This window comes from Mchenga conophoros, linkage group LG1 (genome assembly GCF_057382185.1).
Source record: "Mchenga conophoros isolate Kocher_MC1m ecotype Shallow Benthic linkage group LG1, M_conophoros_male_GT1.1, whole genome shotgun sequence".
In the NCBI taxonomy this organism is placed as follows: Eukaryota; Metazoa; Chordata; class Actinopteri; order Cichliformes; family Cichlidae; genus Mchenga; species Mchenga conophoros.
In genome coordinates this window covers 26,772,265-26,785,051 of record NC_140526.1, presented here as the reverse complement: position 1 = coordinate 26,785,051, position 12,787 = coordinate 26,772,265, and the positions used below count along the sequence as shown (strand labels likewise).

Genomic DNA, 12,787 nt, shown 5'->3' with positions numbered 1-12,787 from the left:
GACCAGCGGACTCCGTGTGGTATCAGCGACCCACAGTTTCTGCCTTCCTCAAGGCAAGAGAAAGGCAGGAGGCTATCCGTGCCCAGGAGCACGAGTCACCCTTCGACTCATCTCCTTTGGCTCTGGGAGGGTCCCGCAGCTTCTGTTGTTCTTGTGCTCCCCCTTTTTTACATTTTCAGAAAAACAAAATTGGTGCTTTTTGTTTTTTTGAAAGTGCAACTGTTTGACCTTCAAAGTAGTTGTATAAATAATCAGAAAATCACCAGATTCAGCCATTCATTGTGTTTAACCAATGGTTTAAACAGGTTAAGTTACCACTATCCCCACTACTGTTTTTCTTGCACTTGCATTTTATGTATGCTTCCTTTAAGTTGGATCAACACTATTAAATTATATTGGATTCAAATGCAGTAAATAAGTTGATTCATTAATCATTAATCAAGTTGGTCCAACTTGAGTACATTAAGTTGGAATAACAGAATTCCATAATGCTAAAATAAAACAATTTAATAACATGGGAATTATTTTTATGAATTTTTTTTTGTTTGTTTGTTTGTTTAAATAGTTATACCTTTTTTGAGTGTATATAGCAATTTTGTCCCATCTGTGCACTCCACTAATTCCTGCTTTATTTAAATGGTTTATGTTCAGGTAACTTGTTAATGAGTATCTGGTAGAATTTAACTTATTCCTTGTTCAGATCTAGCTATATACTCTACTGAGAATACGAATATTTAATAATAATGTGAATGGATCTTCAATATCTTTAAACGTCGAAACAAGGAAAAGCAACAGTAGATAAATGGAAGTATCTCTTCTCTGGAAGGTGTGGAATTTCATCAGGTGGGTGTGGTGAAACCTCATGAGCAGTTACACTTAGTGATGGGATTTCCGGCTCTTTTTAGAGATCCGGCTCTTTCGGTTCGGCTCACTAAAAAGAGCCGGCTCTTTCGGCTCCAAACCGGCTCTTCAGATTGTTTTGTTGCTTTAATTAATTTATTATTAACAATAATATAAAATTATGCACAAAAGGAATTACTAACGTAAAAAAAGTGGTTTTATTTATATATGTTTATATATATATATGCATGCGGTGGCACCTAGAGACAAAACACGTACAAACTCCAAAACACATTTCTAGCATGAACTGAACTTCCAAAGCAAAGCTACTAGATCACTTAAATTACACAATTGAAAGCATGTACTGTATGTATTGTTTGTGTATTGAAGGATATAAAAAAAACAACAACAGCAATAGAATAATATTAAACACAAAGTGAACCCGTCTTCCTTCATTAAATAGGTTCTTTTAGATGTTAAGGAGGAATTGACTTAACCAGGCTGGCGGAGAATGAAGACAACCGGACACCTGCTGCAGATGGGGAATCAGTGAACTTTTATTGAGACAGAGACAAGCTCTCAAAACAGCTCACATCAAGAGATTCCAAATATTTGCTGTGAGGATGGGTATATATTCTCTAAAACTTACAGGAGGGGGTTGTGAGGAAAGTGCTGCATTAGCAGAAAAACAACTCCATAAAAGGAAAGCGGCCTTGGGTGTTCTAGTCTCTTCGCTTCTTATCGCTCTCAAGGCCAAAGTCGTGAGCACACATTTTATTACACAGTTGCACAGTAACTTTAAAGCTGAACAATATTTAAAGCTGAATAATGTTTAAAGCTGAACAATATTTAAAGCTGAATAATGTTTGATCAGATTATATTTTCTTCAAATCCCCCTTTTGACCCATCTTAAATGGGTCAACACACAAAAATAAGTAACAATCAAAGGAACACAGAGACGTGTCGAAGCCTGGCTCGAAAAACTCCTCGGGTCTTTTCATTTGTCTTTATCTGTCATTGCAGATGAGGAGAAAAGAGTCCAGGCACCACCCTGCCCAGGGGTCGGCTGCAAGCAGTCTCGGTTCCCGATGAAAGCAGTAACAGCTGTCCTGCACACAAGGGTACAACGAGTTAGTGCAACCAGGGTAGTGACACAAAATTAACAGTTCCTGTAACTCAGCAACCAAAAAGCATAAGTAATGATAAAAATGTGGAGAGTACAGAGTATACTATAATAATGAGAGATATAAACGTGAAAATGTGAAAGAATAAATCAACCGTAAAATAAACTCAGAACGGTAACTGCTAAGGACATTCAAAAGTGAATATGGTAAAACTGGAGAGGAAGTGGTGGGCAAGACCCTAGGGGCTACATTTGTCAGATTGGGACTGTCAGAAGGGGGCGAAGCTTTTGAACTTGAAGGTGTCAGAAGTGTCGGGGGCCCTTCACAGATCAGGATTATGCCAATGGGAATGAGACCCAGGGCCAGGAAGCAAACAAAGACGCAACATCTTTGCCTGCCTGTCATTTCAGGGGGAAAGGGCCAAGAAATGTTTACTTAGCTTGTATGTCGTCTAATAGAGTATGATGGGTCAGAGAAAGGTGGTCCAGTTCCCCTCACCTCGCCAAGGGCGTGTTCTAGGAGTTAAAGAGCAACAACCTGCAATCTGTACCAAAAAATCTTCATAGTCCCACCGGAAAATCATAAGAGTAATAAACGATTCAGCTCAACAGACAAGTATCATGTTCAGGTTTCTCCAATCATTAAATCATTATTATTGCCACAATTTGCTTTATTCACCCTTTGGGCAATGAGAGAGAGAGAGCCCCTAATGGCCAGTTAGTGGGCTCTAGGTCAAACTGTCCCCAAATTTGTTATCTGTTATTATTACTTGTTGTCATGTCACTTGTCTGTTTTCTACTGCACCCCTCTCACCAAAGCAAAGCAAACATTAGCAGCACATTGACCGTAGTCAGACATCCTCATTCCATAGGTGCTATAAAACATTTCCTGTAAAAGAATCACAGTTTTCAAGACAGGGTGTGTCTCCCCCAACACTCTCACCAGAATACAGTGTAATAGCATCCCCAACTCCTAACCCATAAACACCGTTTCTTCACACATCCGCCCAGAAATCCTGTAATAGAAAAACATTAAAACTGTAACCCTGTAGGGAAGAAAATGTAAATGGTAACGCTGCGCAGTTACCTCTGTAAGCAACACAAGACACAAAAATGGCATTTACAGGTTCACTCATCCTCGAATATTTTGTCATCCTTCTACTCCTGTAAAAGAAACCCACATAAATTCATCCACCCTTTTATCCTATCTAGGTGGAGGTGGTTAACCTTGAGTCATGGTCAAGTCTTGTCATCTTTTACCAGTCAGTCCGTTTGTTTTTATTCCCAGTCTTTCATCCATTCATCCGTTCTTTGCTGATAGTGAAACCTGTCGTCGCATCTAGTTTCCACACTCAGCAAAATGACGTCATCTCAAAAAGAAACCAGAACTTGAGTTTGGATTACCTCGCTGAATACTTTTTTAAACAGGGACTCTCGTTTCTAATTGTCCCCACAAGTGTTTCCTCCAGAACCCATTTCAATGCGGAGAAACTCACTTACAACAATTTTCTCGCCGACGTGTAATGTTTGTAATTTCCGATGTGCAGATCTGCTTAAAGAAAAGATTCACAAACAAAAATCAGTAAACATAAAACAAAATAAAATGAAAAATAACAAAAACAAAATGCAGACGCCCGGGTCTTAGGACTTGTCACTGAATATTCTTCCCATCAATAAAAATACCAACCTAAACCTACACAGAGTCAAATCAACACCACCTCAACCTTTTCATATTCATAAACCTATATGTTTTGCGTTCGTGAAACAAAATTGAACCATTAAGTAAGTTGAGCTCTTGAAATGTTTTAATTCTCTTAAGTCTGCCAGTTTATTTCAACACTTATTCAATGACTTTTATTCAACTGCTACTTGGTCACTCGACTTTTACCTGTTCAAATTGCCTAGGGTTCAACAAAGTCTAGATCCCCGTTTTCATGAAACTTGAACGGTGTACGATGATTTACTTACAGTAATTTAGAATCATCGCTCAACCTAGCTCTACTACTGGCACTGCGTGACTTTTCTCACACTGGAAACCAGAATTTAGTACAGAACTTTAATGCCTCAGGCAATCGCGTTCAAGGGCTGCCCCCCCCTTCTCTTCTTCTTTGTCCGTGTGTTCCTCCTTTATTAAATCTCCATCACAATGACGTGGCGCTCTGAAATAAAACTCACACTGTTAATTCCTCGTTTTCACTCTGCACCACTGCTCAGAGTGTTTTCTTTTCTTTTTGGTGTAGAGTAAACAATTAAGTCGAGGCCTTAAGCCCCAGATATCTCGCACGGGCATCATTTTCATAACCAAACCGCTCCGGACTCTGCTCCCCAGACCACACAAATGCCCTCTGGGCTTATTATTATAGCAAATTCTGTATTTGACTTTGTTGTGTGCAGCATTGAGCCTTTGTCAGTAAAGCATTCTTCATTGCAGCAGCTGGAGCATTGTGTGTCACTTCTTAGTAAATTAAATCAACATTTTGATTTTAGTGCATGGGTATGTATCAGTTTTTACTCCCTCAACAAGTGCATAAGTGTTCATGTGTGTGTTTCCCTTCATTCTAAGTAGGCGCATGCAGAAGTGTGTGTTCGTGTGTTGGTATATGTTTGTGTTCATCACCTTCCTGTTCTGTAGTTTAGGTAAACCAGCGGCCTGACGCATGGCCTAGGGTCCTCCCCTCCTCTTTGGGTCTGTTTATGTTGTCCTTACTTTGCTCCACGGCCTTCTGCAGCTCTGCTGTTCGGCTCTTCTCAGAGGTCAGCATCCTTCTGCTCACCGTCCCTTTTCCTCCGGGCTTAATGCGCGTCTCGTCACAGCTCTGTCAGCTGACGCAGCCTGGGAATTTCCCCCGTGTAGTGAAACGGGCTTTAGGTTTAGTGCTCTCCGTCTCTGCTGCATGAGATCACTCTTTTGCAGCACTGTTGACATCCTCAAGTTGTTGTTGTGAGTCCAGCTGCTGTGGCCTTCAGGGGTCAAAGGGTCAAAGATGGTCGCGGAGAGGGCAACGATGGTAGAGGGGAGGGTAGGAGTCCAGGTCAGCTTCGGCTCTCAGAAAAAACAAAAACAAAACAGAACAGGCGAACAGGAAAATGATGTTGTGTTGGCTGTGCTGTGTTGGCTGTGTTATCCCGAGAGGGGAGAAACAACGAGATCTCGTCTCCCCCCTTTTTTGTTTTTGTTTTTTTTTTTTTTTTTTCACCATATAATCAACTCATAACCCCTCAAGTTGACAGGACAACACAGGTACGTGTTAAAATTCTTAAGATCCTGTTTAGAAACCTAAAAAGGAATTTCCTATCATTCAGTAGTCATTTGTCTTAAACAATCAACAAAAACATGTCCCAAGTCGACCCTTTTAACCACTAAATTTGTCGTGTCCTCACTTAATCCTCAGACCAGTGTCTTTGTCTTTTAACGTTACGTTGTTGTCCTGCAACCCAAAGCGTTTAATTGTCAGTACTGTATAAACTATATCATTTAAAAAACAGGTGTATGTTAAGTGTCGCTACTTTAACCTTGCATGTACGTGCACATGTATGTAAGCTGTTTCTTCATTGCATGTATGGGTGCGTCTTTATATGGGTTACTTTAACTTTTTCTCAAACGAGGCATGTCTCTAACACGCACATGTGTCTGTTCCTCACCCTTCTCATATCTTTCTCTGGTTGTGTGTGGTTTTATTTGTTTCAGTGATTTACCAGGAACATCTTTTCCTTTTCTCCATGTCTTCCGCCAGAGGTTAACACTGGTGAGATTCAGGGACACAGCACCCAGAGCAGTTCAGCAAGAAAAACCCGCCTCAAACTACATTCTCTCTTTTTTGTTTTACCGGGAGGGGTGAGGACAACTCTGGTGTCCAGCCGTGAATTTTAGCCAAAGCTTGGCCTGTCTTCTGCTGCCGTACTCAGGCTTCCAGGTTAAGAAAAAACACCTGTATGAAGACACTAAACATACATTTAGTATTTGTATAAACATAACTGCCTAAATCATTGAACTCTTGAGGAGGGTGTATTTCAGAATCAGAATCAAAATCAAAAACTTTATTGTCATTGTCATGAGACCGACGACATTAAGAATGGTCCCCGATCATTGCATCATCCCTAGTAATATCAAATATAAAAAAAACAATAAAATTCAATCAATAAAATAGATAGAATACTTAAAATACTAAGTATTCCCACCGTCATGCTTCAGACCGTGCATAGATTAACACAAGAGTGGCATGGTGGACATTTTTGTAGTATTCAGATGTGTTATTGCAGTTGAATAACAGCTGTGTTTGAGTCTATTAGTCCTTGCTCTGATTGCCCTGTACCGTCTGCCTTAGGGCAACAGTTCGAACAGGGAGTGGCCAGGATGTGAGGTGTCTTTTATGATGTTTTGGGCCTTTTTAAAACAGTGGGCGTTGTTTGACTCTTTACTAACTTTAAAACCCCACCATAACAATTTCTCACTGACAAACTTCTATGCATCCATTTAAACATGCGAAGCCAGCACAAAATCACACACATACCCCTACAGCAAAGCTTTAACATAACCACAATGCAACTCCTCCCTTAAACGGGAGAAATCACCCTGAATCAACCAACTCTATATAAAACGTCAAACAAAGATAAACCACAAACATTTCAACACTTCTGTGTCTTCCACGCAGCACAATAGGCAGAAAAACACCGATTACTCACAGTCTACAACAAAAGAAAAACCTGCTCTTTTCACAACTCTCACAGCTAAAGTCAAAACTCTTACCCAGTGCCTCTGAAATAATAAAAAAAAATCACCAAATACTCGATTACTCTTTTCACTCGCTCCCTCTCACCCCCTTCTTCCTCATACAGCATACACGCTCGCTCCCGCGGACCCGCTCGGCCCCGCGGGCTCACTCGGCCCCCACCTTTTTTCTCTCACAGAGACAGAGAGAGAGACCCTTTTCCTTTTTTTTTTTTTTTTTTTTTTTTACTTCGGTCTATCTGCACAGAGTTTACCTCATCTCTTTCCTTCTATGGGCATGCACACTTCCTGTCTCACACACACAGCCCCTCTCTCAGAGAGAGCAGAAAAGAGTTTTTCCTTTTTTTTCAACACTCAGGAGAAATTCAACAGACAGTTTATACCACTATTTTACACTTTATTTACACACACCGGTAATTTATGTTCTATTTACACACGGGCCCGCATAGACATATGCCAGAAGAGGTTACCCCTAACTTTTTGACTAATTTAAAAGCACCTATAGCCCAGGCCTAGCCTTGCTGATCAATACACACCTCGGGAACGCCCTCCCGATAGCGCTCGAATTCCTAAGAAAACACCATATGCCAGAACAACTTTATCTCACTTCTCTATTTCTCTGCTGGTGTTGCTAAATTTTTGACTAATTTAAAAGCATCTTTCAGCTGTTTTGCTTCTTTAGGCTGGTGTGTGGAGTTGATGACTGTCTCAACACATGTTAATTGTTCTCCCAATGTGCTAAGAATAACACCGGGACCCCAACCATCATCATTAGTTTCTCGATCTAATTCTCCATCCATTTTACTGTCAATGGAGGAGTGTTCTTTTATTGCTTTTAAAGGAGAATTTGGGCCAGCTGGGTTTCTGCCTCTGTTAGGCACTAATCAGCTGGGGCGCTGCTTTAAAGGTGAGTCAGCACTGAAATATCCCTTCAGGTGTTACCAGGCTTCTACCAAACCGGAGTCTGGCGGGTAACCTTGCCTAGAGCTTCCTGATAGGGGTGCTAGTTGGTTGTCACCTTGTTCACACGTCTCATTCACACTTCATACATTACCTGCAGTCACTCATTACCCTCCTTATGTATGTAATAAATGTGTAAAAAAAAAATTCTATGTGTGGTGTATTATTTTAACCAAAAGAGGAACCTAGTTCCTTTAATTGTGTAATCTGTGAACAACGGAGAACCAAACTGTCCTGCCCAGTGTTCCACAGCAAGCATTCAGCGTGTATTTATGTGTGTCCAATATCAAACAGAACATCAAAACATTTAAAACACTAAAATCATCGGGGTTTTAAGAAGAGATCCGTTTTCTCCTATTGATCAAAGGGACCCCTCCTATGGACTCCAACCAGTACTTCTCTTTTTTAAGTTTTAGAGGATCTTTTCTAATAAAGTCCTCTGGGCCTTCCTAACCCTTCTGTAGTTTAGAGAATATTACTAAAAAATATTCTCAAGGCCTTTAACCTTTTAATTTGTTTAGAAAGGCGTTACTAATAAACCCTTTCAAGGTCCCAGACCTGCTGAGGTATGTATCCGACACCGGAGAGCAAACCCGTCGGCTGCAACCGTGGTCAGACCTCAGTTCACTCTTATCTTTATTCACTTATTCACTTATTTCTTATTCACTTATCTCTTATTCACTTGTCTGATTCTCAACAAGCCTTAAGTAAGCCAGACAATTTTGGTTATGAATTACTAGGAGTTTGGACACTAAGTATTTTTATAATGTTCAATATAGCAGAAATAAAAGGTCTGCTTACCTTGTTTTTTGTGTGTACACAGCTTTTGTCCAAACTCCGTTCACTCAGACCACGGCCGATGTCCTCCCTCCCGTTCCAGTTTGACCTGGAGCGGATCCTGTTCGTGACGCCAATTGAAGGATATAAAAAAAACAACAACAGCAATAGAATAATATTAAACACAAAGTGAACCCGTCTTCCTTCATTAAATAGGTTCTTTTAGATGTTAAGGAGGAATTGACTTAACCAGGCTGGCGGAGAATGAAGACAACCGGACACCTGCTGCAGATGGGGAATCAGTGAACTTTTATTGAGACAGAGACAAGCTCTCAAAACAGCTCACATCAAGAGATTCCAAATATTTGCTGTGAGGATGGGTATATATTCTCTAAAACTTACAGGAGGGGGTTGTGAGGAAAGTGCTGCATTAGCAGAAAAACAACTCCATAAAAGGAAAGCGGCCTTGGGTGTTCTAGTCTCTTCGCTTCTTATCGCTCTCAAGGCCAAAGTCGTGAGCACACATTTTATTACACAGTTGCACAGTAACTTTAAAGCTGAACAATATTTAAAGCTGAATAATGTTTAAAGCTGAACAATATTTAAAGCTGAATAATGTTTGATCAGATTATATTTTCTTCAGTATTCATACACAAGCACTCATACATATTCAAATAATTTTAAAAAAAGTTCATTTACCTGTTATTACCACACATCAAATCCGGTCGTTGGTACTTGCTGGCTTGTGTAGCCACAAGATAACAAAAGCTCAACACTGCGCCCAGCATCCTGGAGCACTTCTGTTGTCTTTTGTATGTGTTTTGGAGTTTTTACGTGTTTTGGAGTTTGTACGTGTTTTTACTAGGGCTGCCACAAACGATTATTTTGATAGTCGACTAGTCACCGATTATTTTGGCGATTAGTCGACTAATCAGATCATCCTCCATTGGACGTAAAACGTACAGCTTATTGCACCAGCAGCATCTGCTCTTATATAACTATCATTAGCTTACAGCTTTAAGTGTTTAAGGTCTGTGCTAACTAAAAATAAAGACAAGATGATAGTTTATTAAATTTTAATGAAATTTGCAGATTGTTTCGGTGAAGTTTAATAAACTCCTTGCTATCTAAACTATAACAGCATCTCACACTTCTGATAATCAGCTGTCTGCTTGACGTTTATTCAGCTGTGTAAAAACTATAACTTTAATCTCAGCCAAACTGATTTACTCAGGAACAAATAAAATACTAAAAAAAAAAAAAAAAAAAGGCAAAACAATAACATTTTTAAGTTATCTAAGTGACTTATATATCACGTTTAACCTGAGGAGCGAAAGACGGCGGTGGGTTTGAAAACTATTTGCCGGGGGTCCGGTGTTCTCACGGCTCTAGTTAGCCTTGCCCCCGGCTAGCTAACGAGCTAGTGGGTAACAGACGTCTCCGAAAACGTCGGAGCGCTTTTGAAAATATGTGGTGTCTTGATAAACTGAGCAGATATTTGAGGTTTACACAGCTACATTCTCGCCTGAAAATATGTTAAACGTTTATTTTGTGACCCAGAAAGAATAATAAGAGGAATATTAAAACTAACTAGCTGCCGCCATTGTTGGAAACTGAGCTGGGCCGCGCTATGAATTCTGGGACACAGCTTCTTCTTCTTCGGAGTTTAACGGCAGCTGGCATCCTTGTACATGCAGTGCTGCCATCTTCTGTTTCAGTCCGTTATTACACTCTTAAATCCTGCTACTTATTTCTGCGTCTTTTGGATCTTACAAAGCTTCAAACGACGCGTCGACTATTAAATCAGTCGTCGACGATTTTGATAGTCGACGTAATCGTGACTAGTCGACTAATCGTGGCAGCCCTAGTTTTTACGTGTTTTGGAGTTTGTACATGCTTCAGAGTTCGTACGTGATTTGAAGTTTATATGTGCTTCGTCTCTAGGGGCCACCATAAATATACTTTTATTTATTCACTCCACATAAAATGTAATAAATAAATCATATAATACAAAAATCAACTATTCACATTTCAACTTTTAACTATTTAAATTTTCAGCTTTTTCCTTTTACAAATTTAAAGTGAAAACAACACAAAACACTGCAAACCACAACACAATTAAATATAAATTAAAATATGAAAACATTTTTTTTTTTTTTTGGGGGGGGGGGGGGGGGGGGTCGTTTATTTTGGTTTGTTTGTTTGTTTTTCCCTCTCTCCCTCCTTTGAGTATACTTATTTAGGATAATAAATGTGTATGTATAGACATAGATATGATTGTTTATATAATGGTAATTATATTTTATGTAAAAAGGATGGGGAGAGGAAGGAAGGGAAGGGGAAAAAGAGGGGAGGGGAAGGGAAAAGGGGTAAAAAAGAAAAAAAAACTATGTCAATGTAAATGAGATATATACTTTGTTGCCTGATTTGAATAAAGAAAGGAAAAAAAATGAAAACATAAAGAAGATGTATATTCTCTGTCATATGGGCCCGCATGAATAAACTTTCTGAATCCTTTATCATCTGAACCGAAAATAGTTGTGGATGATTACTATACCTTTCTAATGTGATGTTGTTGTCCCTGGCTCTCTTTCTCTCTCTCTCCCTCTGGCTCTGTTCCTGTGCTACTGAGTATAACTACCGCCCCTCCCCCCTCTGCCCAGCGTAAAGCACAAGGCTCACGTGCAGAGTGAAGCGGAAAAAAAGTGCGAGAGAGAGAGGGTGAGAGAAAGAAAAAAAACCCCACGTGACGGCTCGCGATAAGGAGCCGGCTCGCGTCGTTCACGTCAAAGAGCTGGCTCTAAGAGCCATTTCGTTTGCGAACGACCCATCACTAGTTACACTGTGAGGCCTTTCTGTGAATGCTGAATTTAGGTGTTTCCTGTAGTTACTAGAAACCCCAATAGGTGGACTTGGAGACAGTGGAATATATTTCGGGAGGCATCAAATCAGACCTCTTATCATCAGGATAGGGAAAGAAAACATACTTGTTTTCAGCAGGTGGAGGACTTGGAGATCGTGGAATATATTCATCATCCACAAAAGAAACACTTGAATATCTGTGCTTTCTACAGTGACCTAACTCTGCAGTGGGTGGAGGTCTTGGAGGCAGAGGAACATCACAAGGAGACATGAAAAAGGCCACTTCATCATCCAGGGAAGAACAGTCATTTTTAAAATCGGGATATGTGACCTTATCAGTGTCCTTTGACTGAAACCAGGCATCAGCAAGTGGAGGACTTGGAGACAGTGGGATATATTCCGGGAAGCTGAGATGCATCAAATCAGACATCTCATGTTTTAGGGAAGCAAGGCACTTTGTCTCAGGAGGTGGAGGACTTGGAGACAGTGGGATGTATTCCAGGAGGCTGAGAGGCATCAAATCAGACCTCTTATCATCAGGACAAGGAAAGAAAACATACTTGTTTTCAGCAGGTGGAGGACTTGGAGATAGTGGGATATATTCCAGGAGGCTTAGAGGCATCAAATCAGACATCTCATGTTTTACGGAGGCAAGGCACTTCTTTTCAGTAAGTGGAGGACTTGGAGGCAGTGGAACATCACAAGTCATCAGTCTAATGCGTTTAGGCATCAAATGTTCCTCTTCATCATCCACAGAAGAAACACTTGAATATTTGTGCTTTCTACAGTGACCAAACTCTGCAATGGGTGGAGGTCTTGGAGGCAGAAGAACATCACAAGGAGATATGAAAAAGGCCACTTCATCATCCAGGGAAGAACAGTCATTTTTAAAATCTGGATGCATGACCATATGAGTGTCCTTTGACTGAAACCAGGCATCAGCAGGTGGAGGACTTAGGACCTCACATACAGGTTCCCTGATAGGTCTAAACATGAAAAAGGGAACTTCATCGTCCAGAGCACAACGGTCTTCATTTGATGAGTCTGGGTGCTTGTCCTTTGTCTTTGGAGGAGGCAGACTTTGAGCCAAACGGATCTCGTGTTGCAAAGAAACATTCAGGTCACCTGACGTTTTGCTCTCTGGTTCCAAAAAATCTTTGGACACAAAGGACACACAGTAGTAGTGATGGGATTTCCGGCTCCTTTTAGAGAACCGGCTCTCCAGGTTGTTTTGTTGCTTTAATTAATTTATTATTAACAATAATATAAAATTATGCACAAAAGGAATTACTAATGTAAAAAAAAAAGTGGTTTTATTTATATATGTTTATATATAAATATATGCGGTGGCCCCTAGAGACAAAACACGTACAAACTCCAAAAAGCACATACAAACTCCAAAACACATTTCTAGCATGAACGAACTTCCAAAACAGAGCTACTAGATCACTTAAATTACACAATTGAAAGCATGAAAGCATATGTGTATTGTTTGT

The 12,787-nt window shown here is 40.2% G+C and overlaps 1 long non-coding RNA gene across 1 annotated transcript; it reads right to left on the bottom strand.

The window, feature by feature from the left end:
- Window positions 1-1,373: 1,373 nt before the first annotated feature.
- On the bottom strand, window positions 1,374-9,144 carry LOC146583475 (uncharacterized). Its single transcript, XR_014892276.1, has 2 exons — window positions 8,680-9,144; window positions 1,374-8,550 (listed from the first exon to the last, which is right to left on the bottom strand). It is a non-coding gene; the product is annotated as an uncharacterized LOC146583475 (long non-coding RNA).
- Between the last annotated feature and the right edge of the window lie 3,643 nt (window positions 9,145-12,787).